At 39.7% G+C, this 17,590-nt stretch overlaps 1 long non-coding RNA gene across 1 annotated transcript; it reads right to left on the bottom strand.

The window, feature by feature from the left end:
• Positions 1-9,295: 9,295 nt before the first annotated feature.
• Positions 9,296-10,178, bottom strand: LOC112604843. The gene is made up of 2 exons (XR_003115289.1): positions 9,970-10,178; positions 9,296-9,877 (listed from the first exon to the last, which is right to left on the bottom strand). It is a non-coding gene; the product is annotated as an uncharacterized LOC112604843 (long non-coding RNA).
• Positions 10,179-17,590: the final 7,412 nt, after the last annotated feature.

Here is a 17,590-nt window from a genome sequence, read left to right on the forward strand (position 1 = left end):
GAATGCTTGTGATTTTTGCACATTAATTTTGTATCCTGAGACTTTGCTGAAGTTGCTTATCAGCTTAAGGAGATTTTGGGCAGAGACAATGGGGTTTTCTAAATATACAATCATGTCATCTGCAAACAGGGACAATTTGACTTCTTCTTTTCCTAACTGAATACCCTTGATTTCTTTCTCTTGCCTGATTGCCCTAGCCAGAACTTCCACCACTATGTTGAATAGGAGTGGTGAGAGAGGGCATCCCTGTCTTGTGCCAGTTTTCAAAGGGAATTTTTCCAGTTTTTGCCTATTCAGTATGATATTGGCTGTGGGTTTGTCATAAATAGCTCTTATTATTTTGAGGTACGTTCCATCAATACCGAATTTATTGAGCGTTTTTAGCATGAAGGGCTGTTGAATTTTGTCAAAGGCCTTTTCTGCATCTATTGAGATAATCATGTGGTTCTTGTCTTTGGTTCTGTTTATATGCTGGATTATGTTTATTGATTTGCAAATGTTCAACCAGCCTTGCATCCCAGGGATGAAGCCCACTTGATCATGGTGGATAAGCTTTTTGATGTGTTGCTGAATCCAGTTTGCCAGTATTTTATTGAGGATTTTTGCATCAATGTTCATCAGGGATATTGGTCTAAAATTCTCTTTTTTTGTTGTGTCTCTGCCAGGCTTTGGTATCAGGATGATGTAGGCCTCATAAAATGAGTTAGGGAGGATTCCCTCTTTTTCTATTGATTGGAATAGTTTCAGAAGGAATGGTACCAGCTTCTCCTTGTACCTCTGGTAGAATTCAGCTGTGAATCCATCTGGTCCTGGACTTTTTTTGATTGGTAGGCTATTAATTATTGCCTCAATTTCAGAGCCTGCTATTGGTCTATTCAGGGATTCAACTTATTTCTGGTTTAGTCTTGGAAGAGTGTAAGTGTCCAGGAAATTATCCATTTCTTCTAGATTTTCCAGTTTATTTGCATAGAGGTGTTTATAGTATTCTCTGACGGTAGTTTGTATTTCTGTGGGGTCAGTGGTGATATCGCCTTTATCATTTTTTATTGCGCCAATTTGATTCTTCTCTCTTTTCTTCTTTATTAGTCTTGCTAGTGGTCTGTCAATTTTGTTGATCTTTTCAAAAAACCAACTCCTGGATTCATTGATTTTTTGGAGGGTTTTTTGTGTCTCTATCTCCTTCAGTTCTGCTCTGATCTTAGTTATTTCTTGCCTTCTGCTAGCTTTCGAATGTGTATGCTCTTTCTTCTCTAGTTCTTTAATTGCGATGTTAGAGTATCAATTTTAGATCTTTCCTGCTTTCTCTTGTGGGCATTTAGTGCTATAAATTTCCCTCTACACACTGCTTTAAATGTGTCCCAGAGATTCTGGTATGTTGTATCTTTGTTCTCATTGGTTTCAAAGAACATCTTTATTTCTGCCTTCATTTCGTTATGTACCCAGTAGTCATTCAGGAGCAGGTTGTTCAGTTTCCATGTAGTTGAGCGGTTTTGATTGAGTTTCTTAGTCCTGAGTTCTAGTTTGATTGCACTGTGGTCTGAGAGACAGTTTGTTATAATTTCTGTTCTTGTACATTTGCTGAGGAGTGCTTTACTTCCAATTATGTGGTCAATTTTGGAGTAAGTGCGATGTGGTGCTGAGAAGAATGTATATTCTGTTGATTTGGGGTGGAGAGTTCTATAGATGTCTATTAGGTCTGCTTGCTGCAGAGCTGAGTTCAATTCCTGGATATCCTTGTTAACTTTCTGTCTCGTTGATCTGTCTAATGTTGACAGTGGGGTGTTGAAGTCTCCCATTATTATTGTATGGGAGTCTAAGTCTCTTTGTAAGTCTCTAAGGACTTGCTTTATGAATCTGGGTGCTCCTGTATTGGGTGCATATATATTTAGGATAGTTAGCTCTTCCTGTTGAATTGATCCTTTTACCATTATGTAATGGCCTTCTTTGTCTCTTTTGATCTTTGATGGTTTAAAGTCTGTTTTATCAGAGACTAGGATTGCAACCCCTGCTTTTTTTTGTTCTCCATTTGCTTGGTAAATCTTCCTCCATCCCTTTATTTTGAGCTATGTATGTCTCTGCGTGTGAGATGGGTCTCCTGAGTACAGCAGACTGATGGGTCTTGACTCTTTATCCAGTTTGCCAGTCTGTGTCTTTTAATTGGAGCATTTAGTCCATTTACATTTAAGGTTAATATTGTTATGTGTGAACTTGATCCTGCCATTATGATATTAACTGGTTATTTTGCTCGTTAGTTGATGCAGTTTCTTCCTGGCCTAAATGGTCTTTACATTTTGGCATGTTTTTGCAATGGCTGGTACCGGTTGTTCCTTTCCATGTTTAGTGCTTCCTTCAGGGTCTCTTGTAAGGCAGGCCTAGTGGTGACAAAATCTCTAAGCATTTGCTTATCTGTAAAGGATTTTATTTCTCCTTCACTTATGAAACTTAGTTTGGCTGGATATGAATTTCTGGGTTTAAAATTCTTTTCTTTAAGAATGTTGAATATTGGCCCCCACTCTCTTCTGGCTTGTAGAGTTTCTGCTGAGACATCTGCTGTTAGTCTGATGGGCTTCCCTTTGTGTGTAACCCGATCTTTCTCTCTGGCTGCCCTTAAGATTTTTTCCTTCATTTCAACTTTGGTGAATCTGGCAATTGTGTGTCTTGGAGTTGCTCTTCTCGAGGAGTATCTTTGTGGCATTCTCTGTATTTCCTGGATTTGAATGTTGGCCTGCCCTACTAGGTTGGGGAAGTTCTCCTGGATGATATCCTGAAGAGTGTTTTCCAACTTGGTTCCATTTTCCCCCTCACTTTCAGGCACCCCAATCAGACGTAGATTTGGTCTTTTTACATAATCCCATACTTCTTGCAGGCTTTGTTCATTTCTTTTTCTTCTTTTTTCTTTTGGTTTCTCTTCTCGCTTCATTTCGTTCATTTGATCCTCAATCACTGATACTCTTTCTTCCAGTTGATCGAGTCGGTTACTGAAGCTTGGGCATTTGTCACATATTTCTCGTGTCATGGTTTTCATCTCTTTCATTTTGTATATGACCTTCTCTGCATTAATTACTCTAGCCATCAATTCTTCCACTTTTTTTTCAAGATTTTTAGTTTCTTTGCGCTGGGTACGTAATTCCTCCTTTAGCGCTGAGAAGTTTGATGGACTGAAGCCTTCTTCTCTCATCTCGTCAAAGTCATTCTCTGTTAAGCTTTGATCCGTTGCTGGCGATGAGCTGCGCTCCTTTGCCAGGGGAGATGCGCTCTTACTTTTTGAATTTCCAGCTTTTCTGCCCTGCTTTTTCCCCATCTTTGTGGTTTTATCTGCCGCTGGTCTTTGATGATAATGGTGACGTACTGATGGGGTTTTGGTGTAGGTGTCCTTCCTGTTTGATAGTTTTCCTTCTAACAGTCAGGACCCTCAGCTGTAGGTCTGTTGGAGATTACTTGAGGTCCACTCCAGACCCTGTTTTCCTGGGTGTCAGCAGCAGAGGCTGCAGAAGATAGAATATTGCTGAACAGCGAGTGTACCTGTCTGATTCTTGCTTTGGATGCTTCCTCTCAGGGGTGTACTCCACCCTGTGAGGTGTGGGGTGTCAGACTGCCCCTAGTGGGGGATGTCTCCCAGTTAGGCTACTCAGGGGTCAGGGACCCACTTGAGCAGGTAGTCTGTCCCTTCTCAGATCTCAACTTCCGTGTTGGGAGATCCACTGCTCTCTTCAAAGCTGTCAGACAGAGTCATTTGCGTCTGCAGAGGTTTCTGCTGCTTTTGGCTTTTGTTGTTGTTTACTGTGCCCTGTCCCCAAAGGTGGAGTCTACAGAGACAGGCAGGTTTCCTTGAGCTGCTGTGAGCTCCACCCAGTTCCAGCTTCCCAGCGGCTTTGTTTACCTACTTAAGCCTCAGCAATGGCGGGCGCCCCTCCCCCAGCCTCGCTGCTGCCTTGCCGCGATATCACAGACTGCTGTGCTAGCAATGAGGGAGGCTCCGTGGGCGTGGGACCCTCCTGGCCAGGTGTGGGATATAATCTCCTGGTGTGCCTGTTTGCTTAAAGCGCAGTATTGGGGTGGGAGTTACCCGATTTTCCAGGTGTTGTGTGTCTCAGTTCCCCTGGCTAGGAAAAGGGATTCCCTTTCCCCTTGCGCTTCCCAGGTGAGGCGATGCCTCGCCCTGCTTCAGCTCTCGCTCGTCGGGCTGCAGCAGCTGACCAGCACCGATTGTCTGGCACTCCCTAGTGAGATGAACCCAGTACCTCAGTTGAAAATGCAGAAATCACCGGTCTTCTGTGTCGCTCGCGCTGGGAGTTGGAGACTGGCGCTGTTCCTATTCTGCCATCTTGCTCCGCCTCTTCTAGGGTTTTTATGGTTTTAGGTCTAACATTTAAGTCTCTAATCCATCTTGAATTAATTTTCATATAAAGAGTAAGGAAAGGATCCATTTTCAGCTTTCTACTTATGGCTAGCCAATTTTCCCAGCACGATTTATTAACTAGGGAATCTTTTCCCCATTTCTTGTTTTTGTCAGGTTTGTCAAAGATCAGATGGCTGTAGATGTGTGGTATTATTTCTGAGGGCTTTGTTCTGTTCCATTGGTCTATATCTCTGTTTTGGTACCAGTACCATGCTGTTTTGGTTACTGTAGCCTTGTAGTATAATTTGAAGTCAGGTAGCATGATGCCTCCAGACAAAGTTGGTTTTGAACTCAAGCAGTGCTCATGTATTGGCCTCCCAAAATGCTGGGATTACAGGCATGAGCCACTATGCCTGGCCTTTTATTTTATGTAGATCACTGTCCCTTACTGAGTATTACATAACTGTTATTATAAATCTTGTATAGGAGATTACATGTGTTGGCCAGGCATGATGGCTCATGCCTGTAATCCCAGCACTTTTGGAGGCCAAAGTGGGCAGATCACCTGAGGTCAGGAATTCGAGACCAACCTGGCCAACATGATAAAACCCCATCTCTATGCAAAATACAAAAAAAAAAAAGAAAAAAAATTAGCCAGGTATAGTGGCACATGCCTGTAGTCCCAGCTACTGGGGAGGCTAAGGCAGAAGAACTGCTTGAACTTGGAAGGCAGAAGTTGCAGTAAGCTGAGATCATCCCACTGCACTCCAGCCTGGGCAAATGAGTGAGAATCCATCTTTAAAAAAATAAATAAATAAAATAAAAATAATTCATACAGTATTCCAAAAAAGAACAGTATGCTTTGCTTTTCATTACCATGAATCTATAAGTTATTAAGCTTTCAGTACTGCAAATATTGTAACATATTAACAGTTTGACTTGAAAATATGTACAATTTCTACTAAAAATAGAAAATAAAAGCCTCGTCTTTAGAAGCTTCCAAGGACATTATAACAGAAGTTATATTTTCCACAATTTGGGTTTAATTAATCTTATATAGTGCAATTGATTTAAATAAAATTTTAATTTTTGAACACTATTGGGTTTACAGAAACATTGTAAAAATAGTATAATGTTCCTGGTAAGTACCCAAACTCTGCTTTCTCTATTACTAACATTTTATATTAGTGTGGTGCATTCATTACAATTAAGGCATCAATATTGTTATATTATTATTATCTAAAGACCATACTTGTTCAAAATTCCTCAGTTTTTATTTAGTGTCCATTTTCTGTTCTAGTATACATCCTAGAATCACATATTACATGTAGTCATGGTGAGAGAGACTCCAAGTCAGTCAGTGTTGAAACAGGGAATATTAAAAAAGAACCAACATAGATTACAAAAGGAAGACTCGAAGCTTCCGGAATGATTTTCTTTCTATCTAAAATCATTTTCTATCTTTCATCCTATCAGCACTCATAAATTACACACACTCATAACCTGCCACAAATTACTGGCAGATTGTGAAAGTGGAGCAGGGCATGTCACATAGTGAAAGCAGGAACAAGTGAGTGAGAGGGGAGATACTACACACTTTTAAACAACCAGATCTTGTGAGAGCTCACCTGCTATCATGAGGAGTACCACGGAGATAGTACTAAACCATTCATGAGAAATCCACCCTCGTAATCCAGTCACCTCCCTCCAGACACCACCTACAACACTGGGGATTACAGTTCAACATGAGATTTGGGTGGGGACACATGTCCAAAACATATCACAGGGGTTTCCCTATGTTGCTTAGGCTGGTCTCAAACTCCTGGCCTCAAGTGATCTTCCTGCCTCAACCTTCCAAAGTGCCAGAATTACAGGCATCAGCCACCATGACCAGACAGAATTTTATTTCTCAAGGGGCTTTTCATCTCACTTGAAATTTTAGTTTAGGGATCTCCCAACTTACAAAGGGTTTCTGTTCCAAAATTTTGTTTCTAAGTCAGGTAGGCTCACTTTCCTAAAGAAAATGAGAAGAAGCCAGTCTCGAAGCAAGTAATAAAAGCCTGTTGCCTCACGGGTGAACTATGATGTTGCTAAATCCATCAGAAGTAATTTTACTTTTGCTCTTTGTTGAATGGGCTACTGTGAGCTTGTGAGGGCACCTAACCACCATTTAGAATTCTATAAATAATTCTATAATTTATAGAATTATTTCTTTGAAGCAGGTCATGCTGTCATGTGTGGTCAAAAGGGAATTAGTGATGAGAACGGGGCTTTCTCTGCCTCTCTCCCTTTTGACTGCCAAGGTCCAGGGAAGTTCACATCTACAGTGGTCAGGGGCTGGCCAAGTAGATCCCCACCAGTTACTGGATAATGCCTGTGAACTACTGGCTTGCATCTGTTCTGAAAAACTAACTTCTGGTTTGCTTGTTTATTCACCAGTAGTTCACATAATTTTCTTATGACAATCTGGCACCTAACATAGATCCCAAAAGAGTTTAGGAGGATTTACCCTTTAGGCAAAAAATATTGGCAGTGTTTATAATCCCCTCAAAAAGAGAGAGGGAGAAAATAAGAAAGAAGAAATTTTTTAAAGGCAGAGATAACATCATGTAACTAAACTAAATAACTTTCTATATCTGACTGAAAATAAATTTTTGTTTTTTCCTTATTTTGGCTCATTTGGTAAGCTAACAAACTGGAAGAACTAGTTTTAGCCAAACAACTCTAAAAGATTTCAGAATTTGAAAACTTAAGAATTATGAATAGATTTGATTCATTTAGCCCCAAAATTATCAAAAAAGTATATAAAATATTAATAGTCAATTTTCCACCAAAACCATTGAGCTATAGAATTCCAGATATCAAAAATTCTAAGGAAATGTTGTGTTTTAGAATCAAATCATGTACTAGGCTGAAATTAAACACCATTACTGAGTATTGTTATTAGGATAAACATCTTTCCATACTTTGGTGAAATTGGAAATACTCTTGCAGAAGTGTTTTCATCTCTCACCCAGAAAAAATAAATAATGACTTCTTCCTCCTTCCACTTAAGGTAAAATCCTACCTTTACGTATATTGCATTATCCCTTGTTTTGTGATTATTTGCTTACAGATTTTCTCTCAGTGCTCTCTAAGCAAAGAGAACAGGGTACTGGTCAAGATTGTGGATCTAGGGGATCACTGATCTAGGTCCTATTCCAAATTTGATTCCTCACCTGCTAAGCTTGCAAGTGCAATTCATTTAAATTCTCTGAAGGTTAAATGTTTCATCTAAATAGGGATAATAATAAACACCTATGTCATAGAGTTGTTTGAGATTAAATGAGATAATACATGTAAAATTATGTGCCTGGAATACAGCAAGATTGTTGTGGTTGTTGATGATGATGATGATGATGATGATGATGATGATGATGATGTTTTTCTAGCCTCAGTGCACAACTGCTTGAACGTATTAGATAATCAATACCTGTTTCTTGAACTGAGATGAATTTCCCCATGTTGTCTGCCTAGTGAAACCCTACATTTTCTTCTAGAGGAGATGACATTTGAGCAAGATCTTAAAGAAAATCAGATGCCTTCACCTGACCACTGCTTGGTGATCCCATGGCACTTTGTACATCTCTTCATTAGCTCTCATCTCACCAGCCCATAATTATTGTATGTGCTGCCTTCTGAAGCTTGCAGCTGACTACATCAGGTAGAATAAAATCATCCTTTCATAAAACAGTGACCTCCTTTTTTATTTGCATTTCCAAAGTCAAGCATATGATAGGTAGACAATGAATGCTTGCTCCTGGGCTGTGCTAAAGGTATCTATAACCACTAAGCCCAAAGAGTGTCATGTGCTTTCAAAAGGAAGGAGCCAGTGTTTATATCACTTTTTCTCAACCTTCAAGGCTCCATTCAAACCCCACCTCCAGCATGAGGCACTATCCAGTCCAATCCACAGTCATCGTTCCCTTTCTGAGTCCTTCCAGGAAATCAGACATAGTTATTTGAGGTGTGTGTTAGTGATCTTTCCTCAGAGGCCCTGTGAGCTCTTTTGCATGGTACAAAGGCATGTAATAGGCAGGAAACTAGTATTTAATTGCTCGGCTTAGTTATAGTTTTCAGTGTGTACTTCTCCAGAATTATCCAATTAACCCTAACTTGAGAAGACAGGCAAATGGGATTTGCACACACTGGAGTCAATTCCTGATACGCCCGGGGTGTGAATGAACAGAGGTCTTCTTGCTGGCTTCTGTAACAGTATCTCTCTTTGGCCAGCACCCAATTTTTGGAACCATTATAAGCACATAAAAACCGCATTTTACACAAACCAAAAAATAGTTTCCAACCATGTTTCTGTGGCATTGTTAACAGTAAATTCTACTTTGAGTTATATTTCCGCTAATTAAATGAAATGAGAAGTGGGCTCTAGTCCCCCAGAAAGAGACTGGAGGGAACCACAATCTTTCCTGTGATTAGATACACCACTAAGGAAATCTGACCCTGGGCAACTGAAAGCTGCCTATTCTCATTAAGAAGAGCTATAGACTGACACTTTTCAAAGACTAGTAACTGGACACTTACTTCTTTCACAGATTATCTTCTTTTCCCTTTTTTATACTAGGAATTCTCAGGGATTATAATAATCATCAACATAACAAGCCTCCAAAATCACATTTTTTAACTTTTTGAAATGCCCTCCCACCTAACTACCCCACATTTGACACTTGCAGCCATCCTCTGGAGAGGTAGACAAGATCGACCGTCTCACTTTACAGAAGTGCAAAGAGTAGCTGGCCTAATGCCACAGCCAATGAACAGATGAAGGAGGCCTACAACCACCCAGTCTTCCCTGCTTCTCCTCACTCCTCCCTTCTGACCCCCTTACGTCACCACTGACCAATGGATCACTGTGTGGCCCTTCAGCATCTTCCTGTGCTGTGTCAGGCAAGAGAACTTCTGGAAAGAGAACATCTCATGTTTATTAAGGAGATTGGGTGTCCTTGTAGAAAGTCCTGGCATGCACAACCCGTCTTAACCGATGTGTTTCACCATACTGAAGGCAAGTTGCCATCTAGCATAGTTGAAGGGGGGCCAGTTGTGGTGATCTTTGTTCTTGCTGAAATATGGAAAGAAAACAAGGAAATGAGCTCATTTTCAAAGAAAATGAACATTATTTCATGTGAAAGAAAGATGAGTAAAGTGACAGGAAGGAAAAAAAGCTTAGGGTTGGTGTGAGATACACAGACAAGGTGTTAGCCCCGCATACAGTGCTGCTGGCCCAAGTTAACTCCTGGCTTTTCCCTATATATGTGGTGTGGAAAAGCTATTTATAAAATGCGTTTAAATATTTAGAACCAAATAAATCAACATTATTGGGAAACATTGACTCGGACCAGAACTCATTTCCTTGCCGTAGTCCAATGTGAATAACAAAATGAAGAATATCAGGATGATTCGAGACCAAGAATACTACAGATGTCTAACACTTCCATCTGGAATCCCCAAAGAGGCCTGCTTTTAGCCTCCTTACTGGTTGGTGACCTGGCATGACAGAAATGACAGAAATCTCAGAAGACTGGCCTCATGAATAATCTTTAGTATCAATCTAACAAAGCAAGCCTTCTAGAAATTACCTGACTCTGCAGTTCCCTCTGCTGCTTCAGGTGAAAATGTTCAGGTCCGTCTGCCACTGTAGTGAAGGACTGCTTTGGGTAGTGTCTGTGGAGAAACTTTTTAAAGGACATAGTTAAAATATTGTGCTACAAACCAACTCTTGAACACCAATTGTTTTGTCCTTCCTCTCTGTGACAGTGAAAGAGGGCTGTGCTCTTGGCAAAGGCCACTGATTATCTGTCACTCAGTTATCCCCACTCTCTCCCACAACTTTAACTTCAGCTTCTCTGTTCTAGGAGATTCTTCTCACAGGCTCAAGGCTCTCCTACCCCGCATCATTCCTCCCTCTACCCCACACACCCAGCATGTGTCCAGCTAGTCTATCCTTCAGCCAAACTTCCTTAAAAAGAGGCCTTACCTCACTGTCCCTACCCATCTCCTCTCTGACTCACTCCTTAACTCCATGACAGGGTTCTGGTTTCTTTCCCTTGCCTGTTGTGACTTCCTGTGGACACAGTCAAAAACCATTGCATAGTCCTGTTGTATGACATCCCCTCCATCTTGAAATGTCCTCTCCCTCAGTTCCTATATGTCACCACACACGCTTGCCTTGGCTTCTCCCTCTAGTTGTTTCTTCCCTGTCTTCTGTGGGCTCCTTTTTGTCTGCTCACTCCTTCTTCAGTGTCCTCAAATGATCGGTGTCCTCAAATGGGCTTCCTTCCCTTCTCAGCTGACACCATCACCAGGGAATTACAGTTTCTCAGCAGTGTTGGGGCCTCTCTATCTCTATGCTGGTCATGCACATGTGTGAGCTGCAGACCCAGTGGAATTTCCATTTGTGCATCCCATGCCCAGCCCACCCTCCACTAGTCTCAAATGCAGCTGTTCAGCCCTACCCCAGTCCTCAGACAAGTTCCTCTCCTTGGATCCTCTTTTTCCTTCGTGAGTGTCCAGTTGCCCAAGTCAAAAACCTGGGAGTGATATAAATTCCCCACACATCCAGTCAGTCACTCATCAACTCTATTGATTATGTCTGCTAAATATATCTCAATTATATTTACCTACACATATGCATGTATCTTCTTCTTCACTACATTTATAATTGTGGGCTGCACTTACCTTTCAGGGAACAACAACACTGGCCCCTCTTGCCCTTCTAGTCAGAAGTGCCAAAATGATGAGAGCTAGCCATGACAAACCCACAGCCAACATTACACTGAATGTGCAAAACTGGAAGGGCATCCAAATAGAGGAAGGAAGAGAGGAATAGATAGGAAATCAAACTGTCTCTGTTTACAGATGACATGATTCCATGTCCAGAAAACCCCACAGTCTTGGCCCCAAAGCTGCTTCTGCTGATAAACTGTAGCAAAATCTTAGCATACAAAATCAATGTGTGAAAATTACTAGAAGTCCTATACATCAAGTCAAGAAGAGAGTCAAATGAAGAACACAATCCCATTCATAATTGCTACACACAGAAAAACTAAAATACCTAGGAATACAGCTAACCAGGGAGGTGAAAGATCTCTAGGAGATCTCTAGGAGAATTACAAAACACTGCTCAAAGAAATCAGAGAAGACATAAACAAATGGAAAAACATTTCATTCTCACGGATAGGAAAAATTAATGTCATTAAAATGGCTATACTGCCCAAAGTAATTTACAGATGCAAGCTATCCCTATTAAACTACCAATCGCATTCCTCACAGAACTAGAGCAAACTATTTCAAAATTCATGTGGAACCAAAAAAAGAGCTCTAATAGCCAAGCAATCCTCAGCAAAAACAACGAAGCTGGAGGCATCACGTTACCCAACTTCAAACTACACTACAGGGCTACAGTAACCAAAACAGCATGATACTGGTACAAAAACAGCTCATCATTTTGAGTTATGTTTCTTCAATACTCAGATTTTTTGGAGTTTTTAATATGGAGAGGCATTGAATTTTATTGAAAGCCTTTTCTAGATCTACCAAGTAAATGGAAAACAAAAAAAGGCAGGGGTTGCAATCCTAGTCTCTGATAAAACAGACTTTAAACCATCAAAGATCATAGACAAAGAAGGCCATTACATAATGGTAAAGGGATCAATTCAACAAGAAGAGCTAACTATCCTAAATATATATGCACCCAATACAGGAGCACCCAGATTCATAAAGCATGTCCTTAGAGACTTACAAAGAGACTTAGACTCCCATACAATAATAATGGGAGACTTTAACATCCCACTGTCAACATTAGACAGATCAATGAGACAAAAAGTTAACAAGGATATCCAGGAATTGAACTCAACTCTGCACCAAGCGGACCTAATAGACATCTACAGAACTCTTCACTCCAAATCAACACAATATACATTCTTCTCAACACCACATCGCACTTATTCCAAAATTAACCACATAGTTGGAAGTAAAGCACTCCTCAGCAAATGTAAAAGAACAGAACATCGATGCAGAAATCCTCAATAAAATACTGGCAAACCGAATCCAGCAGCACATCAAAAAGGGTAACCACCATGATCAAGTGGGCTTCATCCCTGGGATGCAAGGCTGGTTGAACATACACAAATCAATAAACGTAATCCAGCATATAAACAGAATCAAAGACAAAAACCACATGATTATCTCAATAGAGGCAGAAAAGGCCTTTGACAAAATTCAACAGCCCTTCATGCTAAAAACGCTCAATAAATTAGGTATTGATGGAACGTATCTCAAAATCATAAGAGCTATTTATGACAAACCCACAGCCAATATCATACTGAATGGGCAAAAACAGGAAGCATTCCCTTTGAAAACTGGCATAAGATAGGGATGCCCTCTCTCACCACTCCTATTCAACATAGTGGTGGAAGTTCTGGCTAGGGCAATCAGGCAAGAGAAAGAAATCAAGGGTATTCCGTTAGGAAAAGAAGAAGTCAAATTGTCCCTGTTTGCAGATGACATGATTGTATATTTAGAAAACCCCATTGTCTCAGCCCCAAATCTCCTTAAGCTGATAAGCAACTTCAGCAAAGTCTCAGGATACAAAATCAATGTACAAAAATCACAAGCATTCTTACACACCAGTAACAGACAAACAGAGAGCCAAATCATGAATGAACTTCCATTCACAATAGCTTCAAAGAGAATAAAATACCTAGGAATCCAACTTACAAGGGATGTAAAGGACCTCTTCAAGGAGAACTACAAACCACTGCTCAGTGAAATCAAAGAGGACACAAACAAATGGAAGAACATTCCATGCTCATGGATAGGAAGAATCAATATTGTGAAAATGGCCATACTGCCCAAGGTAATTTATAGATTCAATGCCATTCCCATTAAGCTACCAATGACTTTCTTCACAGAATTGGAAAAAACTACTTTAAAGTTCATATGGAACCAAAAAAGAGACCACATTGCCAAGACAATCCTAAGCCAAAAGAACAAAGCTGGAGGCATCACACTACCTGACTTCAAACTATACTACAAGGCTACAGTAACCAAAACAGCATGGTACTGGCATCAAAACAGAAATATAGACCAATGGGACAGAACAGAGCCCTCAGAAATAATACCACACATCTACAGCCATCTGATCTTTGGCAAACCTGACAAAAACAAGAAATGGGGAAAGGATTCCCTATTTAATAAATGGTGCTGGGAAAATTGGTTAGCCATAAGTAGAAGCTGAAACTGGATCCTTTTCTTACTCCTTATACAAAAATTAATTCAAGATGGATTAGAGACTTAAATGTTAGACCTAAAACCATAAAAACCTTAGACGAAAACCTAGGTAATATCATTCAGGACATAGGCATGGGCAAGTACTTCATGTCTAAAACACCAAAAGCAACGGCAGCAAAAGCCAAAATTGACAAATGGGATCTAATTAAACTAAAGAGCTTCTGCACAGCAAAAGAAACTACCATCAGAGGGAACAGGCAACCTACAGAATGGGAGAAAATGTTTGCAATCTACTCATCTGACAAAGGGCTAATATCCAGAACCTACAAAGAATTCAAAACAAATTTACAAGAAAAAAACAAACAACCCCATCAAAAAGTGGGCAAAGGATATGAACAGACACTTCTCAAAATAAGACATTCATACAGCCAACAGACACATGAAAAAATACTCATCATCACTGGCCATCAGAGAAATGCAAATCAAAATCACAATGAGATACCATCTCACACCAGTTAGAATGGCTATCATTAAAAAGTCAGGAAACAACAGATGCTGGAGAGGATGTGGAGAAATAGGAACACTTTTACATTGTTGGTGGGACTGTAAACTAGTTCAGCCATTGTGGAAAACAGTGTGGCGATTCCTCAAGGATCTACAACTAGAAATACCATTTGACACAGCCATCCCATTACTGGGTATATACCCAAAGGATTATAAATCATGCTGCTATAAGGACACACGCACACGTATGTTTATTGTGGCACTATTCACAATAGCAAAGAGTTAGAATCAACCCAAATGTTCATCAGTGATAGACTGGATTAAGAAAATGTGGCACATATACACTATGGAATACTATGCAGCCATAAAAAAGGATGAGTTTATGTCCTTTGTAGGGACATGGATGCAGCTGGAAACCATCATTCTCAGCAAACTATCACAAGAACAGAAAAGCAAACACCGCACGTTCTCACTCATAGGTGGGAATTGAACAATGAGATCACTTGAACACAGGAAGGAGAACATCACACACTAGGGCCTTTTGTGGGGAGGGGGAAGTGGGGAGGGATAGCATTAGGAGATATACCTAATGTAAATGATGAGTTAATGGGTGCAGCACACCAACATGACACATGTATACATATGTAACAAACCTGCATGTTGTGCATATGTACCCTAGAACTTACAGTATAATAAAAAAAAGAAAGCATTTTCTGCATATGTTGAGATAATCAAGTGGTTTATATCTTTAGTTTTGTTTATGTGATGAATCAGATTAATTGATTTGTGTATGTTGAGGCAACCTTGCATCCTGGGGATGAAGCATACTTGATCATGATGGATTAACTTTTTGATGTGCTGCTGGATTTGGTTTGCCAGTATTTTGTTGAGGATTTTTGCATTGATGTTCGTCGAGGGTATTGTCCTGAAGTCTTTTTTTGTGGTGTGTCTCTGCTAGATTTTGGTATCAAGATGATGTTGGCCTCACAGAATGAGCTGGGGAGGAGTTCCTCCTCAATATTTTCAAATAGTTCCTGTAAAAATGGCACCAGCTCTTCTTTGTACTTCTCGTAGAATATGGCTGGGAATCCATCACGTCCTGGGCTTTTTTGGTTGGTAGGTTATTTATTACTGATTCAATTTCGGAGCTTTCTATTGGTCTGTTCAGCACATCAATTTCTTCCTGGCTGAGTTGTGGGAGGGTGTATTTGTCCAGGAATTTATCTATCTCTTTGAATTTTTCTAGTTCGTATGCATGGAAGTGTTTGCAGTAGTTTCTGATGGTTGTTTCTATTTCTGTGGGGTCAGTGGTAACATTCCCTTTGTCATTTCTAATTGTGTTTATTTGAATCATCAGACTTTCTTATTAATATTTTCAAGAAACCTACCCTGAATTCGTAGATCTTTTGAATGGTTTTTCTGTTTTGTTTTGTTTTGTTTTGTTTTTTCATGTCTCGGTTTCCTTCAGTTCAGTTCGGATTTTTGGTTATTTCTTGTCTTCCTCTAGTTTTGGGGTTTTGTTTTGCTTCTCTAACTCTTTCAGTTGAGATGTTAGGTTATTAATTTGAGTTCTTCCTAACTTTTTGATGTGGGATTTAGTGCTATAAATTCCCCTCCTAACATTGCCTTAGCTTTGTCCAGAAGCTCTAGTATGTAACTTTGTTCTCATTATTTTCAAAGAACTTCTTGATTTCTGCTTTAATTTCATTATTTACTAAAAAGTCATTCAGGAGTATGTTGTTTGATTTCCATGTAATTGCATGATTTTCAGCAATTTTATTAGTCTTGACTTCTATTTTTATTGCACTGTGATCTGAGTGTGTGTTTGATATGATTTCAGTTGTTTTGCATTTGCTGAGGATTGCTTTATGTCCAATTATGTGAGTGATTTTAGAGTATGTGGCATATGATGATGAGAGGAATGCATATTCTGTTGTTTTTGAGTGGAGATTTCTGTAAAGGCCTATCAGATCCATTTGATCCAATGTTGAGTTCAGCTCCTGAATATCTTTGTTAATTTTTTGCCTCAATGACATGTCTAATACTGTCACTGGAGTGTGGAAATCTCCCACTATTACTGTGAAACATACTTTGTAGGTCTCTAAGAACTTTATTTATGAATCTGGGTGCTCCTGTGTTGGATGAATATATATTTAGGAGAGTTAGGTCTTCTTGTTGAATTGAAGCCTTTGCCATTATGTAATATCCTTCTTTGTCTTTTCTATTTTAAGTTCTGGGATACATGTACAGGATGTGCAGGTTTGTTACATAGTTAAACATGTGCCATGGTGGTTTGCTGCACCTATCAATCTATCACCTAGGTATTAAGCACCACATGCATTAGCTATTTCTCTTAATGCTCTCCTCTCCCCCACCTTCCCAACAGGCTCCAGTGTGTATTCTTCCCCTCCCTGTGTCCATGTGTTCTCATTGTTTGGTTTCCACTTATGAGAACATGTGGTGTTTGGTTTTCTGTTCCTGTGTTAATTTGTTGAAGATTATGGCTTCCAGCTTCATCCATGTCCCTGCAAAAGACATGACCTCATTTCTTTTTATGGCTGTATAGTATTCCATGGTGTATATGTATCACATTTTCTTTATCCAGTCTATCGTTGATGGAAGTTTGGGTTGATTCCATGTCTTTGCTGTTGTGAATAGTGCTGCAATAAACATAAGTGTGCAGGTATCTTTAAAACAGAACGATTTCTATTTCTTTGGATATAAACCTAGTAATGGGATTGCTGGGCCAAATGGTATTTCTGCTTCTAGAGCCTTCAGGAATTGCCACACCGTCTTCTACAATGGTTGAACTAGTTTACATTCCCACCAACAGCATGAAAGTGTTCCTATTTCTCCACAGCCTCTCTAGCGTCTGTTGTTTCTTGACTTTTTAATAATTGCCATTCTGACGGGCGTGAGATGGTATCTCATTGTGGTTTTGATTTGCGTTTCTCTAATAAACACTACTGAGGTTGAGCTTTTTTTTCATATGTTTGTTGGACGCATAAATGTCTTCTTTTCAGAATGTCTGTTCGTGTCCTTTACCCATGTTTTGATGGGGTTGTTTGTTCTTTTCTTGTAAATTTGTTTAAGTTCCTTGTGGATTCTGGATATTAGACCTTTGTCAGATTGATAGATTCCAAAAATATTCTCCCATTCTGTAGGCTGCTTGTTCACTCTGATGATAGTTTCTTTCCCTGGGCAGAAGTGCTTAAGTTTAATTAGATCCCATTTGTCAATTTTTGCTCTTGTTGCAATTGCTTTTGATGATTTCAACATAAAATCTTTGCCCATGCCTATGTCCTGAATGGAACTTCCTAGATTTTCTTCTAGGGTTTTTTTTTACAGTTTGGGGTTTTACATTTAAGTTTTTAATCCATCTTAATTTTTGCATAAAGTGTAAGGATGAGGTCCAGTTTCAGTTTTCTGCATATGACTAGTCAATTTTCCCAGAACCATTTAAAT

The sequence above is a fragment of the Theropithecus gelada genome, chromosome 13 (assembly GCF_003255815.1).
Source record: "Theropithecus gelada isolate Dixy chromosome 13, Tgel_1.0, whole genome shotgun sequence".
Classification (NCBI taxonomy): domain Eukaryota; kingdom Metazoa; phylum Chordata; class Mammalia; order Primates; family Cercopithecidae; genus Theropithecus; species Theropithecus gelada.